The sequence below is a fragment of the Bison bison genome, unplaced genomic scaffold, assembly GCF_000754665.1.
Source record: "Bison bison bison isolate TAMUID 2011002044 unplaced genomic scaffold, Bison_UMD1.0 scf7180017864498, whole genome shotgun sequence".
NCBI classification, from domain to species: Eukaryota; Metazoa; Chordata; class Mammalia; order Artiodactyla; family Bovidae; genus Bison; species Bison bison.
In genome coordinates, this window is record NW_011495057.1 from 220,100 (window position 1) to 239,912 (window position 19,813).

The 19,813-nt window shown below is 38.6% G+C and overlaps 1 pseudogene; it reads left to right on the plus strand.

The window, feature by feature from the left end:
- LOC104980330 overlaps positions 1 to 19,463 on the plus strand; it is an 89,881-nt pseudogene extending 70,418 nt beyond the window's left edge.
- The last annotated feature ends 350 nt before the right edge of the window (positions 19,464 to 19,813 follow it).

The window sequence follows — 19,813 nt, forward strand, 5'->3', positions numbered from 1 at the left end:
CAACCTAGACAGCATATTCAAAAGCAGAGACATTACTTTGTCAACAAAGGTCCATCTAGTCAAGGCTATGGTTTATCCTGTGGTCATGTATGGATGTGAGAGTTGGACTATAAAGAAAGCTGAGCGCAGAAGAATTGATGCTTTTGAACTGTGGTGTTGGAGAAAACTCGAGAGTCCCTCGGACTGCAACGAGATCCAGCCAGTCCATCCTAAGGGAGATCATTCCTGGGTGTTCATTGGAAGGACTGATGTTGAAGCTGAAACTCCAATACTTTGGCCACCTGATCCAAAGAGCTGACTCATTTGAAAAGACCTTGATGCTGGGAAAGATTGAGGGCAGGAGGAGAAGGGGATGACAGAGGATGAGATGGTTGGATGGCATCACCAACTCGATGGACATGGGTTTGGGTGGACTCCAGGAGCTGGTGATGGACAGGGAGGCCTGGCGTGCTGCAGTTCATGGGGTCACAAAGAGTCGGACACGACTGAGTGACTGAACTGAACTGAACTGAGAGCCAATGAAAACATACCAAAAAAACATGTTCATAAAACAGATAAACTTTAGTTCACCTATGTGATTAAAGAGATGGGGGCTTTGGGATTGACAGCCATACCAGAATCATATGGATTGAGAAAGAAGGCTTCCTAAAAGGAAGGGATATTGGCACACAGCTTAAAATGTTTTTAAAGGACGGTTAGCTGCTACATGAAATAGAGTGCTGGTGAAAAATAAACAACCAGCTCTCTATGGAGAAAAGGAAGTTCCTGTTTTGTAGTATTTGCCAATTTCCATAGTGTAAATACTCCCACTGTAGCCAATTTTAAGCCACCAGTATGACATCACTGAAGGTCGAATTGGGAAGAGTGAGCTCTCATGAGCTCCAGCATACTGACAATACACATCAACAAAATGATGACTTAAAGTCTTTCACAGAAAGGAAATAAAATGGTAATTCATCTCTTGTAAGTTAGGAAGTAAACTCCAAAAATAAAAATAAAAAAGACCCTACCCCTAAGCCAAATGTTTTTCATTTCCTGGCCCTATGAATCAGTTCTTGAATGTGCCTGAAACATACTCCTGGAATGGTCAAGTAACAGCAGTGAAGTGCTCTTCTTATAGGGTCTAATAAGAAAAGCACGTGCACCACCTATACATTACCTTGGACAATGTGGATTCTTGGTACAGTTTTACAAATGTCTGATCCATCTCAACGTTAATGTTTCTTATTCAACCTTTACATACTTGTGGGAAATGGGGTGGGGGGCCAGAGTGAAAGACAGGGAAGATTTGGGGGAGTAATAAGGATTCTTCCTATACCCACTGATTAAGAAAAATAACAAGTATATCAAATCCCCACTCTGCCCTACCTTGGCCTGGGTCCTGGGCTTCAGTGATGAATAAATCCTAGTCTCCATCCTTAGGAGCTCAGAGTCCAGTTGGGGAGACATACAAGTAAGAAGGGCTTCCCTTGTGGCTCAGCTGGTAAAGAATCCACCTGCAATGTGAGAGACTTGGGTTCAATCCCTGGGTTGGGAAGATGCATTGGAGAAGAGAAAGGCTACCCACTCCAGTATTCTGGCCTGGAGAATTCCATGGACTGTATAGTCCATGGGGTCTCAAAGAGTCAGACACAACTGAGCAACTTTCACAAGTAAGACACAACTGTTGTCTACTGTGCTAACTGATGAGAACAGGAATTCTAGGTAAGGAGTGATAACTTTGTATGTAAATGTGTGTAAATAAATACACATTTCAAAATTTAAAAAAGAAAAATGATAAGCAACCAAACCCTGAAAAGATATTAAATATTTAAAAATAGGAATAGTAGTGTTTATATACAGCTAACATTTTTTTTACCTTTGTCTGTTTTTTATTTAAATATGTAAGTTTTTGAATCTTTTAAAAGCTTTACTTTTGTGTTTTGCTTCTTATTCTTCATTATCTCAACTGAAATGAATAATGACTTGCTAAAGAAAAAAATTATGAGTATGTTAATTCCCAGCTCTCTAATTCTTTGTTGAGAGAAGAGGAGCAGCTGGTCTTGCTCCTGGGAAATTAACAGGAAATATTCATGGACAAAATTCCTAAAGCAATTATTGCTGGCTTTCCTGGCAGTCCAGTGGTGGAAATCAATAGCCGTCTTTATGGAATACATCTTCATGCATCAAGGGAGTCAAGGAGTGAATAGTGGCTTAGATGTTTAGCTCTTTGCTGATCTCCATCTTTGACAGCTGACAGCATTGAAATGGATAACACTTAGCCCAAAAGGAAAACACTATTAAATATTCCATTTACCAACAAACAGCTGTCCTTTGAAATCAACAAATCAAAGTGTCCTTATTGATAATTTTGGTGAGAACAAATTGAGAGACTGGCAATTCTTTCATTTATTTATTTAACAAATGTTTATTAACTTTCTCTTACTAGGCTCTGGACCAGCATCTAGGGATGTGTCATAAGATGAGGCAAAACATCTACCATTCCAAGCATCCATGTTAGTGGTGGAGACAAAGAACTAAACCAAAATGCATTATACATAAGAGATTAACGAGGGTTTTGATAAGGGAAACATGGAAACCCTGGAGTAGTACTGGAGTGTGTTAAAGGGACTGGAGGCACCTACCATGACCCGGAGCGGCAAGAAGGGCTTCCTGGAAAAGTAACACCTAAGACAAATCCTGAGGATGAGTAGGAGAAAGTACTCAGGCAAGTGAGAGCAGGAAGAGGGAGGCAAAAAGTCTTAGAGAGAACGACACATGCAAAGGCCCGGGGACAAGAGCAAATAAGGTGCTTTGGAGAAAGAAACAAGAATACCAACTCTCTGTATGTCTAAAAAGTATAGATACTGTAAAGTTTTTACTGGCAAAACCTTGTTAGATAAAAATAATATAATTTCATTAAATATGCACTTAAAAACAATGAATAAAACCTATCTAAACACAGGTAATACTTTGTTAAATGAAAAAGTGAAAGTGTTGGTTGTATCTGACTGGGAAGTATTATGTCCAATTCTGTGTGACCCCATGGACTGTAGCCCTCCAGGCTCTGCTGTCCAAAGAATTTCCCAGGCAAGAATACTGGAGTGGGTTGCCATTTCCTTCAATGGGTCAATCTCCTGACCCAGAGATTGAACCTGGGTCTTCTGCATTGCTGGCAGATTCTTTACCACCGGAGTCACCAGGGAAGCCCAAAACAAGTTATGAGAGCTACAAAATCATGGCTTGCTAAAACACATCAGAGAACTAAGAAATCCAAGAAACTCGAGTGAAACAGACTCCAAAAAGTGAGTAGAAATCCAATGGTTATCAAATGAATGAATCAATAAGTAAAATGTGGTATATTCATTAAATGGAAGATTATTTGTCAATAAAAGAATGAAGTATTAACACATGCTGTAACATACATGAACCTTGAAAATATGCTAAAGCCAATTATAAAGATCACATAGTATAAAATTTCATCTATAATAAATACTCATAATAGGTAAATCCACAAAGATGGAAAGTAGATTATTGATTTCTAGGGCTGCAGGTGGATGAAGAGGGAGAATGGGGGACTAGGAGCTGATGGCTAAAGGGTATGGAGTTTCCTTTAAGGTGATGAAAATATTCTAAAACTGATTATGGAGATAGTTGGACAACTCTCAATACACTAAAAGTCACAGAACAGTACATTTTAAATGGGTGAATTACATGGTAGGTGAATTATATTTCAATAAAGCTTTTAAAAAAGTAAGTTATATTTATATACACTAGAAAGGAACATTTGAAAAATGCATTTTAAAAAAACAATACCACCTAGTAGGAGGCCAAGTGATTATGGGAATATGGAACACATAAAATATTCTTACATTGATAGTGGGATTTATATTGGTAAAATCAATTTTGAATTCTATTTGGCAGTATCTCCTTAAACTTAATAAATGCCTAGGCTATGAGCCAACAATTTCACTACTTTGTATACATCCACGGGAGATGAGTGCCCATGTCCACAAGTTATGTTCAAGATTGTCACAACCACTTTAATAATAGCAAGAAGTGGGGATAACCATTCTGTCCATCAAGAGTAAAAAGAAGAAATAATCTGTGACTTATTCTTACCTTGAACACTACTTAGCAATTTAAAATAATGAACTACCTCAAACTGTGCTTGCTAAGTTGCTCAGATGTGTCCAACTCTTTGTGACCCTATGGACTATAGCCTTCCTCAGCAATCAGTGCAAAGAAATAGAGGAAAACAACAGAATGGGAAAGACTAGAGATCTCCTCAAGAAAATTTGGGATACCAAGGGAACATTTCATGCAAAGATGGGCACAATAAAGGACAGAAAAGGTATGGACCTAACAGAAGCAGATGATATTAAGAAGAAGTGGCAAGAATACACAGAAGAACTATACAAAAAAGACCTTCATGACCCAGATAACCACAATAGTGTGCTCATCCACCTAGAGCCAGACATCCTAGAATGCAAAGTCAAGTGGGCCTTAGGAAGCATCACTACAAACAAAGCTAGTGGAGGTGATGGAATTCCAGTGGAGCTATTTCAAATCCATAATAACCCGGTGTACGAGACAGCAAAAGAGACACTGATGTATAGAACAGTCTAGTGGACTCTGTGGGAGAGGCAGAGGGTGGGAAGATTTGGGAGAATGACATTGAAACATGTAAAATATCATGTAAGAAACGAGTTGCCAGTCCAGGTTCGATACACGATACTGGATGCTTGGGGCTAGTGCACTGGGACGACCCAGAGGGATGATATGGGGAGGGAGGAGGGAGGAGGGTTCAGGATGGGGAACACATGTATACCTGTGGCGGATTCATTTTGATATTTGGCAAAACTAATACAATTATGTAAAGTTTAAAAATAAAATAAAATTTAAAAAAAATGATGCTGTGAAAGTGCTGCACTCAATATGCCAGCAAATTTGGAAAACTCAGCAGTGGCCACAGGACTGGAAAAGGTCAGTTTTCATTCCAATCCCAAAGAAAGGCAATGCCAAAGAATGTTCAAATTATCACACAATTGCACTCATCTCACACACTAGCAAAGTAATGCTCAAAATTCTCCAAGACAGGCTTCAACAGTATGTGAATCGAGAACTTCCAGATGTTCAAGTTGGATTTAGAAAAGACAGAGGAATCAGAGATTAAATTGCCAACATCTGTTGGATCATCAAAAAAGCATGAGAGTTCCAGAAAAACATCTATTTCTGCTTTTTTGACTACACCAAAGCCTTTGACTCTGTGGATCACAACCAACTGTGGAGAATTCTTCAAGAGATGGGAATACCAGACCACCTGACCTGCCTCCTGAGAAATCTGTATGCAGGTCAAGAAACAGCAGTTAGAACTGGACATGGAACAATGGACTAGCTCCAAATTGGGAAAGGAGTATGTCAAAGCTGTATATTGTGACCCTGCTTACTTAACTTAAATGCAGAGTACATCATGCAAAATGCCGGGCTGGATAAAGTACAAGCTGGAATCAAGATTGCCGGAAGAAATACCAATAACCTCAGAAATGCAGATGACACTACCCTTATGGCAGAAAACAAAGAAGAACTAGAGCCTCGATGAAAGTGAAAGAAGAGAGTTTAAAAGTTGGCTTAAAACTCAATATTCAAATATTGTAATTAGCCTCCAATTAAAATAAATAAATTTATATTTTAAAAAAACTCAACATTCAGAAAACTAAGATCATGGCATCCGGTCCCATCACTTCATGGCAAATAGATGGGGAAACAATGGAAACAGTGAGAAACTTTATTTTTGGAGGGCTCCAAAATCACTGCAGATGGTGACTGCAGCCATGAAATTAAAAGAGGCTTGCTCCTTGGAAGAAAAGCTATGACCAACCTAGACAGCATATTAAAAAGCAGAGACATTATTTTGCCAATAAAGGTCCAACCAGTCAAAGCTATGGTTTTTCCAGTAGTCATGTATGGATGTGAGAGTTGGACTATAAACAAAACTGAGTGCCAATGAATTGATGCTTTTGAACCATGGTGTTAGGAGAAGACTCTTGAGAGTCTCTTGGACTGCATGGAGATCAAACCAGTCAATCGTAAAGGAAATCAGTCCTGAATATTCATTGGAAGGACTGATGCTGAAGCTGAAGCTCCAATACTTTGGCCACCTGATGCAAAGAACTGACTCCTTGGAAAAGACCCTGATGCTGGGAATGACTGAAGGTGGGAGGAGAAGGAGACGACAGAGGATTAGATGGTTGGATGGCATCACCGACTCAATGGACATGAGTTTGCACAAGCTCCAGGAGTTGGTGAAGGACAGGGAAGCCTGGCATGTTGCAGTCCATGGGGTCACAAAGAGTCAGACACAACTGAGCAACTGAATTGAACAGGACTGTAGCCCACCAGGCTACTCCATCCATGGGATTCTCTATGCATGAATATTGAAGTGGTTTGTCCACTCCAGGGGATTCCCCCTCCAGGGGATCTTCCTGACCCAGGAATTGAACCTGTGTCTCTTATGTCTCCTGCACTGGCAGGCAGATTCTTTACCACTAGCGCAACCTGGGAAGCCCACTTCAAAGTGTAGCACATGGTAAAACTTACTGGACATAATGTTGAGTGAACAAAACTAAATAGAAATGGACACAGCCATATGATTCCATTTATAGGCCACTCAATACAAGGTTACATTTACTCTGTGGTGACAAAAGTGAGAAGAGGGGGCATGTGTGAACAAGAGAAAAAGTAAGACAGGGGTTCAATCCCTGGGTCAGGGAGATCCCCTGGAGGAGGGCATGGCAACCCACTCCGGTATTCTTGCCTGGAGAATCCCATGGACTGAGGAGCCTGGGGGCTACAGTCCATGGGGTCACAAAAGAGTCCAATGTTACTAAACAAACAACAAAAAGAAATATACTAATGACAATGTCATTCTGGAATAAAACTATTCCAACAATAGTTATTATCAAATATTGTAGTTGGCAGTATTTACTGGTCTAATGCTTTCAAGCATAGAGAGACTACACTGGTTTATCTTTACATGTACAAACAAACAAAAACTCTATTAAAAAGCAAAGGAAGAGATAAGTGAAATTATACCACAGAGTTTGCCTATTCCGAAGGCTTAGATGTTTCCATATATCGCAATTTAAAATAATTTCTAAATGTTAAATGAATGTTTGCTTATTTAAGGCAAATGTACATCCTTTTGTAGGGTGCAAGAGAAAAACAAATCTGGAGGTGTCTCCTTTTAACAAAGCTTTTCTTTCCCAGTTATTTCCAGATCCTAAAGGAGAGGAGGAATGTGACAAGCTGCAAAATGCAGGTGCAAGTAATTGACTAGGCAAGTGTTCTATTGTCATAGAAGCAAAGCACATCAAATTAATGAGGCCCATAGAGACCCCGAAAGCTGGGGGAGCCTGCCTTGGCATGCTTCAGTGTGCATTTTGGGCGACATGGCAGCCCTTGTGTTTGTATCCCAGACAACCTACAATTTCGAGGAAAGAGAAATCATCTTCATATTCTTATTGTGTACAAAGATAGGTTTTCATAGAGCACATATTTAAAGCCCAAAAGTCACTATTTTAACTCCATGCCAATTGTATTGAAAAAAAAAAATGATTCAATGAAACTTGTTTAGCTTTTCCTTGATGAAATTTGTTTCAAGTATATTGTTTAAAATGTTTAAAAAAAAAAAAAAAAAAAGCACCTAAGAGTCAAAAAAAAATGATTTCCTGATCTTGCCATTAGCCACTTTTCTGCTTGGGCGAGTCATGTTACCTCTCTGAGCCTCTGTTTTCTTGTGTTGTTGTTTAGTTGCTCAGTCATGTCAACTCTTTGCAACTCCATGGACTGTAGCCTGCCTGGCTCCTCTGTCCATGGGAATTCCTAGGCAAGAATACTGGAGTGGGTAGCCATTCCCTTCTCCACGGGATCTTCCTGACCCAGAAATCAAATCTGGGTCTCCTGCATTGCAGGCAGATTCTTTACCAATGGAGCTATCAGAGAAGCTCAAAACTGGGTATTAGCCACAGTCAGACAGTGGCACCTATACTTGCCTCTTCCCCACCCACACACAAAAACAGAGTCGTGTCTCCATAGGATCTAGGTAGGGCAGCAAGTGAAGAGTGAGTTCTCCATTCCTCAACCAGTTCCTGCTCCATAGGATAGAGGTTCTGCCCATGAGAGGTGACAAAAAGCCTCAACAAAAAGACTGGCAACAGCCTGTCTATGTTGAGGAACTTAACTTTAATTGAATCAGAATGTGGAACAATCAACAACCCATGGTTTATCAAAAACAATATAGCAATCAGCTAGCAATTACTGGAAGCTACAGGAGACTATGATGTGAATAGAGAAAGTCAAAGAGAACTTAGCTAAACCGGATCACCCCAGATAATCAAAATTGTGCCCTCTCAGGAGATATCAGCAGTTGCACATTTCACACGGGACATAGATCTCACTGAACTAGTTCAACCAAAGCAGTAAACAAATGAAGCGAACAATAGCAAGTCTGTTGGCTCAAAGGGTCAGTATCCAGAGTTGCCACAATGTATGTAGGGAATATATGAGCTATTCAAAGAAACAGAAACCCATACACAAGGCAGACAGGGGGGAATAGAAATTGTCCTTGAGGGGACCCAGATGTTGGAGTTAGCAAAGACTTCAAGGTAACTATTATAAACATGTTCAAAGATCTAAAGAAAATCATTCTTAAAGAATTAAAGAAACATATGATGACTATGTCTCATCAAATATGGTACCAACAAAGAGACAGAAATTATAAATCCAAAAATATAGACATTTTGGAGTTGAAAAGAATAATAACCAGAAATGAAAATTTAACTAGCGGGGCTCAACAGATCTGAGCCGGTAGAAGAATCAGCACATCTGAAGATAGATTGATAGAGACTTTGCAATCTGTAAAACATAGGGCAAAAAGAAAGAAGAAAAAGGAATAGAATCTCAGAGAAAGATGGGACACCATTAACCATACCAACATATGCATAATGCGAGTATCAGAAGAAAAGGAGAAAGAAATATTTGTACATAGACAAAAACTGAGAATCTGTTACTAGCAGACCTACTTTACAAGAAATACTAAGGGAAATTGTTTAGACTAAAAGCAAGATTATTAGACAATAATTTGAATCTACACACAAAAAAAAACAAAGTGCTAGTAAAAGCAATTCTGTTGATAATTATAAGATAGTTTAACTGCATGTTTTTTTTCTTAACTGATTTAAATGCAGTTGCATAAGACAATATGTATATAATTGTACTGTTGGGCCAATAACATATAGAAATGTAATGTATTTGACAATAGCAGCACAGAAAAGCTTTATAAAAACAAAGCCATATTGGAATAAGAAAACGACACCAGATGGTAACTCAAAGTCATGAGAAGAAATTGAGAGACCCAGAAATAGCAAATAAGAAGGTTAATATAACACACTCTATAAATATATACTTGTCTTCCTTTCTTCTTTCATGCGTGCATGCTCAGTTGCTTCAGTCGTGTCCAACTATGTGGACCCCGTAGCCCGCCAGGCTCCTCTCTCCATGGGATTCTCCAGGCAAGAATACTGGAGTGGGTTGCCATGCCCTTCACCAGGGGACCTTCCTGACGCAGGGAGCCATCCTGCATGCCTTAACATCTCCTGCATTGGCAGGCAGGTTCTTTACCACTAGCACCCCCTGGGAAGCCCCAAAGAGGTGTTCTCTGAACTCATTATGATCAAATGAGACAACCATAGTACCTGCTATATCTGAGAAACCTTACCATTTATATGATATCATCTAATATGTAGGCACAGGCATATGTAGAATATAGATATCTTTCTCACTTTATTTATCCAGTTCCTAATTAGTAAGAATACTCAAACATAACTACCAGATAATTACCAATGAATACAGCCCTAGAATGACATTTATCTGGTAAGCATTAAAGCAAAATTCAAATATTACTTGATGCCATTATGACTCATTTTTCAAAGAACATTTTCTTCTGCTTTATTTCTACACACGCATGTCATTTAAGGATATAATATAAAGATGCTCTTCCATGGAGCAAATGAGCTTTCTCAATGAAAAGTGGAGAACATCATTAGTCTCACCATGCTGGTTGTCTTCTAAGATCTGATTTTTGTCACAGTACACTACTTGTTTCCTATCTTCAAAATCTGTCACACAGTATCTTGAATAACTTTGGCTTTTTTAGCTTTCTCTTAACAATATAACATAATAAATAGCAGTTTGCAGTACTCTTGGTTTGGTAAACAACTCAAATAGAAACTGTCTAGACTTCCAAAAATGCAGAAAAATAATACTCCTTAACCTAAAATTTTTCACCTCTCAAACCATCTGTAATCTGATGGAGATTATACAAGCCATATATATGCTTGTTAATCCAGCATTTCACACCTCAGAAAATCTTTATATACACTTAAATAATTAGGATTTATTGGTGTCATTTAAAATGGGTTCAGGTGAGTGATGCATGGCAAGTCGAGGTTATATTCTATTATAACAGAGTTCTGTGGAAGCAAATAGCAAGTCTGAGAATGTTGAGTCTCTTTTTCATCAAAAATAAGTATAATACACATTGTCTGTTCCATCAGTAGGCCAAGAAATAATTAGAGACAAGATGAGACATAATTCAATAGTGGATCATGGTCCACATGCTGAAAACTCTACTACGAATAACATCACCTCTTAGCTACTCTGCAGAGAAATTTTACACCCTTTAGTTGTATAACCTTAACAATCCTAGTTCCTGAAGATGTAACACTCATATATATCACCACATGCCATAAGGCATAGGTTAAGTTCCTTAGATGCATTATATGTGACTTATATTTAGGGGGCTACATCTCCAAATTTGCTATGGGTGTAATATATCTTCAAGTTACACTCTGGTTGTAAAAGCCACAATCTGTGTCAACAGAACTTTATAAACGTCTCTGAATTCCACTGAGCATCCAAATATTATGTGCATGGATTTATTTCTAATCACTCAAGCCAGCAACCTGCCTTCCTCCAAATCCCCAAGTCCTAAGGGACAAAACTATTCATGAGGGTCAGTGAACTACAGATTCTGTAGGGATTTAAGAAAACATAAGGTCAGTGGTAACTCTGTGAATTTAGAAAAGGATATCAAACTGTTTTACATTTTCCCTGAAGGTTAAACCTAGACAGCATATTAAAAAGCAGAGACTTTACTTTGCCAACAAAAGTCCATCTAGTCAAAGCTATAGTTTTTCTAGTAGTTATGTATGGATGTGAGAGTTGTACTATAAACAAAGCTGAGTGCTGAAGAATTGATGCTTTTGAACTGTGGTGTTGGCAAAGACTCTTGAGAGTCCCTCGGACTGCAAGGAGATCCAACCAGTCCATCCTAAAGGAGGTCAGTCCTGGGTGTTCATTGGTAGGACTGATGTAGAAGCTGAAACTCCAATACTTTGGCCACCTGATGTGAAGAGCTGACTCATTTGAAAAGACCCTGATGCTGGGAAAGATTGAGGGCAGGAGGAGAAGGGGACGACAGAGGATGAGATGGTTGGATGGCATCACCAACTCAATGGACATGGGTTTGGGTGGACTCTGGGAGTTGGTGATCGACAGGGAGGCCTGGCGTGCTGCGGTCCATGGGGTCACAAAGCGTCAGACACGATTGAGCGACTGAACTGAACTGAAGGTTAAAAAGGAAGGCTTGAATAACAGATGCTAGACACAAAAAAACCTGCCCACGTGTTGAGTGACAAGACATAAGAAAAAAAAAAAGCTACTAAGAACCACATTTGGAAAGTTCTACCTTTGTAATAAGTAGATCATGTCTTCTGAGAGATTTTCAATACAATTCCTCTGGAGACAATGAGTGATGCAGGAGCGTGGTGGAGGAGATGCTTTGCAAGTCTCTTCCTGATCTATGACTCCATGAAACTACCTTCAAGAGTTAAGAAAAACCACACATGCATCAGGTTTCTGAAGTCACAAGACCTTGGTCACATCGAGGTAATATCTTCTGCTTTTGATACATATTCAGATAAAAGCTCTTCCAAATTCCTTTATTTACTTTAACCTTTACCACAAAGATTTCTCTCTCTCAATTAGCCTCTGCTCATTCAACCCAATGTACATAGAAAGTGGAGGATAGGATAGAATTATATTATAATTATACTGTGATTCCCATCATCACAATTACATTGTTTTCCTTCCAAGTTCATTATTTAATATCCCAAATCAAAATAATTAACAAGAAACATGGCCCTTATCTCTGCTCCAGTAGTACAATTAACAGACACTGGTATACTTAAAATATAATCTCATTTTTGTATTTATCTCTTATGGAATTTTCTTAAATTTGGTTTTAGGCTGAAAAAAGTGTGAAATGTCAAAGAGAAATTATGACCACATGCCATGCACACATACTCAAAAAGAGTGCAATAGATTATGGCCAACAAAAAGCTGAGCTCCAGTGATTCACAGAGAATGTTAAATACCTTTCTCAAGATATATAATCAAAATGACCAAGGTATATAATTTTTTAGGATACACATACACTTGTCTCACTCATTTATCTCACTAGAAAAGAACCATAGGAGTCAGTAACAGATAAAGGAAACCTCAGCTGAATTATACTTCAAGCGTTTAAAAAAAAAGACATTGTAGTTAACAGGTGTTTTTCAACAATTTATTGAACTTCTGAAAGCTATTATAGCCATGAAATAGATGTACAGGGTAAGGTAAAACAGCATGCTTCGCTGTGAAAAAGCAATTTCAAGATAATTCCTTACCCTCTTTTTCTTAGTAGATTGTTCTGAGACTAAAAGCCGACAGGTAAAGTTATTAAAATATGTTTTTATAGACACTTCAGTGAACAAGAACTACGTCAAGATCTCATTAATATTGTCGAATATAATTTCTCTTCATTGTCTCTGCAAAGGAATAACCTTGTCCTTCTCATTTTCATCCATCCTCTCAGGCCAAAATTGCAGAGCCTTATCCCCCTTCAAGAGATTTCCTGTGCAAAAACTGATAAAGGAGAGCTTGGTATTACGGAAAAATCATTGGGCTGGGGACTAAGAAACCAGGTTCTAGTTGCAAGTCATCAAAAATCTAGGGGATCTGAGCAGTCTTTGTCCAAACTGGGCCTCAATTTCCTTATCTGTGAGATGGGAAAACTTGTAAATAAATACAAATGAGGTCTAAAATATCTTTCACTTTAAATGGAGAAACAAAACCATTGTTTTTCTTTCTTCATTTCACATACACAAATCAATTAATGGTGCATTACAGCCTAAATTTGAAAGAGAGAACTATTTCTAAATAAAAATATCCAAAGATAATTTCAAGACTTTAGTACAGATGAAGATTTTTAAAAGACTTTTTCAAAGACTTCTCAAAGGAAAGCACTGGAGTTCATTAAAATTAAAAACTTCTGTTCATCCAAGGACATCCTTCTGTGCTGTGTGTGTGTGCGTGTAGTTGCTCAGTTGTGTCCAGCTCTTTGCGATCCCTGAACTGTAGGCCACCAGGCTCCTCTGTCCACGGAGTTATTCAGGCAAGAATACTGGAGCGAGTTCCCATTTCCTACTCCAGGGATAAAACCCACATCTCTTGCATCTCCTGCATTGGTAGGCAGATTCTTTACCACTGTGCCACCTGGGATGGCATCACCGGCTCAATGGACATGAGTTTGAGTGAACTCCGGGAGTTGATAATGGACAGGGAAGCCTGGCATGCTGTAGTCCATGCACGGGATCACAAAGAGTTGGACACGACTGAGCAACTGAACTCAACTGTGCCACCTGGGAAGCCCCCATACTATACTTGATTTTAGCCAAAAGGCCAAGAACCAAGTGAGTGAATGTGCAAGTAGAAGTGTGGGAAAGATATCTTAAATACATGTGTCTCGTGCATATAAAGAACTATAAATCAGGAAGAAAAATATAAATAACTCAACTCTAAAACAGAGGCAAAAGATTCAAACAGATCATTCACAAAAGTGGATATCACACTGGCAAATAAAGAAATGAAAAGGAATACAACATGAATAATCATCAAGGAAACACCAATTACAAACACAGATAGTTTTACAAGCAACACAGTGGTAGAGCATTAGTGTAGGTACAGAGCAATGGGAACTCTGATTTAATGCTGCTGGGACTAAATTGTAAAAACCACTTTGGAAAGCAATTCTACCCCAAGTGGACACACCGAACAGAAATGCATAATATGTACCCTGAAAGATACATACAAGCATATTCACAAAAGCATTATTCAGAATAACTGAAACCAGCAACACCCAAACATCCAGCAAAATGAATAATACCTTAATACCTTATTAATAAGGTAAAATTAATAATACCTTAATAATACTTTAATAATACCTTAAAAACAATACCTTAAGGAATATGAACACACTATTCCTAAAGGAAACAGTATATACTGAATCCCACAAACTTGTTGAGAAGATATCAACCTTAAAAGATACCTACCAGATAATTCCAGCTACATAAAGTTTGAAAACAGGCAAAATTAGTATCAAATTTTGGTAATAAAAATTAGAAAAAACCTGCACTATCTTTTGCATGAGCAATAGTTAATGATAGGAAGAAGCATAAGAGATGAATTATGGTGTGCTGGTAATGGTAGTATTCAAAAATTAACTTCTGCTTTTAAAAATATTCGGTATTTTGTTGACAAAATAAGGGGTCAACAACTTGACTGCATACACTACCTCCACAATGACTTATGCTTGGTGATCACATTGTTAGCTGATTTAAACATACATCCTCAGAGTCTTTGTGACCACTGTGTGAATGCACTACCCTTCCCCCATCTTTAACCCTTCACTCCGTTGTTTTTCTTCCTAAAGTTTCCACCTGCTAGCATGTGTTTAAGTCCATATTCTACTTTCCCCCTGGGGAGGATACAGACTTGAAACTCTTTTTGTATCCTCATTATCTGGGACAGTGGCTGAAAGAGAGGATTTTTGCTTCTATTTTATCAGTCTTTCTATTTTAATTATTTACTTTCTTTTTTAATTATTTACTTTCTATTTTAATTATTACTTCTACTTTAGCAGTCTGGTTTTTAATACACCTATTTCAAATTGCAATCTAATCTGTAGTCCTTAAAACTCAAAACATTATCATCTATTGATTATTACATATTTCATTGTCAAATGTCAAATCAAAATTACTCTAATTAAAAAAAGCAAAGAAACCAATTTCTGTGTAAGTTTTAGCACAAAAAAGTTTTCATTGGAATACTGCTGAAAATAAAAATAGCTTTGAAGTGGGGGGAAAAGTGCTGTTTAACTCTGGTTCTCAAGATTTTTGCTTTCTTCCCTTACCAGTTCAGTTGGACAGATATTTCTTGATAGTCAGTTATGAGGTAGGTAATAAAAACTCAAAGATGAATTAGACATAATCTATACCTTAAATGTAGCATTAAATAGGAATAGCAAAGGAACAGACCACTTATGCTGCTTCAGAAACAGATGAAAGAGGAATTTAGGAGAAATGGAATCTTCTGAAATGTGTAGTTCCTGAAACATAACCAGCCTACTTTCCAATATAAGAGCCATTTCTTCCTATTAATACATAGATGTGTGAAACCTCAAGTAGAAAAATGCTTTATTATTTAATAAGGTGAAATTTTTTTTTCTCTATATGATTTTTATTATGCATTTTAATATCTAACTTGTTCACATTAGTTTAAATCAGTCCTATTGATGATGCTGGAGGAGGTTAACGTTACAGTAATTCCCATGCTGGGTGTTATAAGCAAGAGCATAAAAAGCAGCATAAAAACAATGAGGGTACAAACACTCATTGATTTAGGTGGTTTTTCCTTCACTTTTCTCATTTTGAAGATACTTAGCACACTCGCCATATACTATTCATAGGCGGGAATTTTACTTAGAGTCTATAATTAATGACTATAATAATATATGATGTATAATTACTAGACATACTATATATGTTGCTGTTTGGTCACTAAATCATGTCCAACTCTTTTGCGATCCCATGGACTGTAGCCCACCAAGCTCCTTTGTCCATGGTATTTCTCAGACAAGAATATTGGAGTGGGTTGCCATTTCTTTCTCCAGGAGATCTTCCTGACCCAGGGGTCAAACCAGCAGTTCCTGCCCCCTCTCCTGAAGTGCAGGCAGATTCTTTATTGCTGAACCACTGGGGAAGCCCCTATACTATATATAATTAACTATAATGATTCTAGACTATAATTTAAATTATATTTAATTTATAGTACATTTTGCCACTTATTAAGAATTATAGTAAAAGACAGAAGATGGAATTCTTGGTAAAATTAGGGATTTGACTATTTGTGAATTTCAGTTGTGTCTGTAGAATTACCATGAATAGAGCAAAAATGCAAAATCTGGGAATTCTAGTCCTAGGAGGCTAGTACAGTCACCTTCGGAAGGGTCTTTTAACTTCTTTCAGCCTAAGTTTCTTCATTTGGGGGAGCGAAAAAAAAGAGAAGTTGAAGAAGATAATTTCTATGGTTTTTTCCAAGTTCTAAGTGTTCTAAACATGTATTATAAATAATTAATATCTTGCTATTACCTCTCCAAGTAATTGAAGTACAAACCACTACTTGTGGTCTGTGAACAATCCAGACTTTTCTCTATGTAAACATCATCAACTGCATTATTCAAGACAAGCTGTGGTTACTGTTGTGGGGTCACTAAATTGTGTGTCCAGCTCTTTTGGGACCCCATGGACTGTAGCCCACCAGGCTCCACTGTCCATGAATTCTTCAGACACGAATGCTGGAGTGAGTTGTCATGCCCTCCTCCAGAGGGTCTTCCTGAACCAGGGACTGAACCTGTGGCTCCTGCACTGCACACAGAATCTTCACCACTAAGCCGCTGGGGAAGCCCATCCCGACTATCAAAAGACTGGCATACGCTAGTGGTGTCCAAACCTGGGTAGTAATCGGAATCACTAGGAACGGTTTTCTGTTTTTTATTTTGTTTTGTTTTGGTTTTTATGGAATCAGAGTATTTCATCATAGAGCCCAGGTTTGTTGTTGTTTTTTTTTTTTCATTTCTTCCTCTGATTTTGAGGTGTAGCCAAATCTGTGAACCACTGTTATAAACAACAAATTTTATGAGTTCTGAACACTGAGGGACCTCTGTGCTCCAGATTAGTTTGGAAAGCTAATAATAATGTGCATTATTGAAATTGATGTATAATTTTTTCTTGATCAGCCAGTGATTGTACAAACTGACAGTGGTAAAACCCTGCTGCTGCTGCTGCTGCTGCTGCTAAGTCGCTTCAGTCGTGTCCGACTCTGTGAGACCTCATAGACGGCAGCCCACCAGGCTCCCCAATTCCTGGAATTCTCTAGGCAAGAACACTGGAGTGGGTTTCCATTTCCTTCTCCAATGCATGAAAGTGAAAAGTGAAAGTGAAATCGCTCAGTCGTGTCCAACTCTTAGGGACCCCATGGACTGCAGCTTACCAGGCTCCTCCATCCATGGGATTTAGAGGTACAATAATCAACTCAACTTTTCATACAACTAGAGGATCGCATTCAAATAGACTCATATGTTCTTTTTCAAATTTCATAACAATAATAAGTATTACACCTTACATCAGTATAGTGTTTTATGGATTATGTTGTGCTCCACATGAATCCTTATTTGAATCTGACTGAGTTATGTTATATCCATTTTAAAAATCAGAAAATTAGCTTTTTCGCAATGGGTTTACCTCCAGGACACAGGTGTCGTGAAAACCACCGTTAAACCTGAGCCAAAATCGGAAAGGAAAAGAAAAAGGAAAGATCTACATCAGCATCGTTGTCATTGGGCACGTAGATTCAGGGAAGTCTACCACGACTGGCCATCTGATCTACAAATGTGGCGGGATCGACAAGAGAACAATTGAAAAGTTCGAGAAGGAGGCTGCCGAGATGGGAAAGGGCTCCTTCAAATATGCCTGGGTCTTGGACAAACTTAAAGCTGAACGTGAGTGTGGTATCACCATTGATATCTCCCTATGGAAATTTGAGACCAGCAAGTACTATGTTACCATCACTGATGCCCCAGGACACAGAGACTTCATCAAAAATATGATTTCAGGCACATCCCAGGCTGACTGTGCCGTCCTGATTGTTGCTGCTGGTGTTGGTGAATTTGAAGCCGGTATCTGCAAGAATGGGCAGACCCGTGAGCATGCCCTTCTGGCTTACACCCTGGGAGTGAAACAACTAATTGTTGGCATTAACAAAATGGATTCCACTGAGCCACCCTATAGCCAGAAGAGATACGAAGAAATTGTTAAGGAAGTCAGCACCTACATTAAGAAAATTGGCTACAACCCCGACACAGTAGCATCTGTGCCAATTTCTGGCTGGAATGGTGACAACATGCTGGAGCCAAGTGCTAACATGCCATGGTTCAAGGGATGGAAAGTCACCCGTAAGGACGGCAATGCCAGTGGAACCCCCCTGCTTGAAGCTCTGGATTGCATCCTGCCACCAACTCACCCAACTGACAGACCCTTGCATTTGCCTCTAGAGGATGTCTATAAAATTGGTGGTATTGGTATTGTCCCTGTGAGTCGTGTGGAGACTGGTGTTCTCAAACCTGGCATGGTGGTCACCTTTGCTCCAGTCAGTGTAACAACTGAAGTGAAGTCTGTAGAAATGCAAACCATGAAGCATTGAGTGGAGCCCTTCCTGGAGACAATGTGAGCTTCAATGTCAAGAATGTGTCTGTCAAAGATGTCTGTCGTGGCAATGTGGCTGGTGACAGCAAAAATGATCCACCCATGGAAGCTGCTGGCTTCACAGCTCAGGTGATTATTTTGAACCATCCAGGCCAAATCAGTGCTGGATATGCATCTGTGCTGGACTGTCACACAGCTCACATTGCTTGCAAGTTTGCTGAGCTGAAGGAGAAGATTGATCGTTGTTCTGGGAAAAAGCTGGAAGATGGCCCTAAATTCTTGAAATCTGGTGACGCTGCCATCATTGATATGGTTTCTGCCAAGCCCATGTGTGTCGAGAGCTTCTCTGATTATCCTCCTCTGGGCCGTTTTGCTGTGCGTGACATGAGACAGACAGTCGCTGTGGGTGTCATCGAAGAAGTGGACAAGAAGGCAGCTGGAGCTGGCAAGGGCACCAAGTCTGCCCAGAAAGCTCAGAAGGCTAAATGAATATTATCCCCAATACCTGCCACCCCAGTCTTAATCAGTGGTGGAAGAATGGTCTCAGAACTGTTTGTCTCAATTGGCCATCTAAGTTTAATAATAAAAGACTGGTTAATGATAACAATGCATCCTAAAACCTTCAGAAGGAAAGGAGAATGTTTTTGTGGACCATATGTTTTGTGTGTGGCAATTTAAGTTATTAGTTTTTAAAATCAGTACTTTTTAATGAAAACAACTTGACCAAAAATCTGTCACAGAATTTGAGACCCATTAAAAAAAGTTTAATGAGAAAAAAAATAATAATAATAAAAATCAGAAAATTAAATCACAGAGGTAATCATTCCAGGATCACACAAATTAGAGGACGCTTGAGTTTAAACAAAAGCCTTTCTGATCTTAAATGCTTTTTATCTAATCTCATAAATAGTAAAAACTGTTTACTCTTTTTTTATTCATAAACAGTAAAAACTAAACTAGTGTTTTTATAATTTAAGTTTAACTTGAATTTAGACAGGTAAGAAATCTTTTCTAAAAGATTTGTAAATATTTTTCACTTATATACTTCTAAGTCACAATCACTCTTATCTCAACAGCTCAAAATTAGTATTCAAAGTGATCTTAATTATACTTTTTAAGCCCCATGCAAA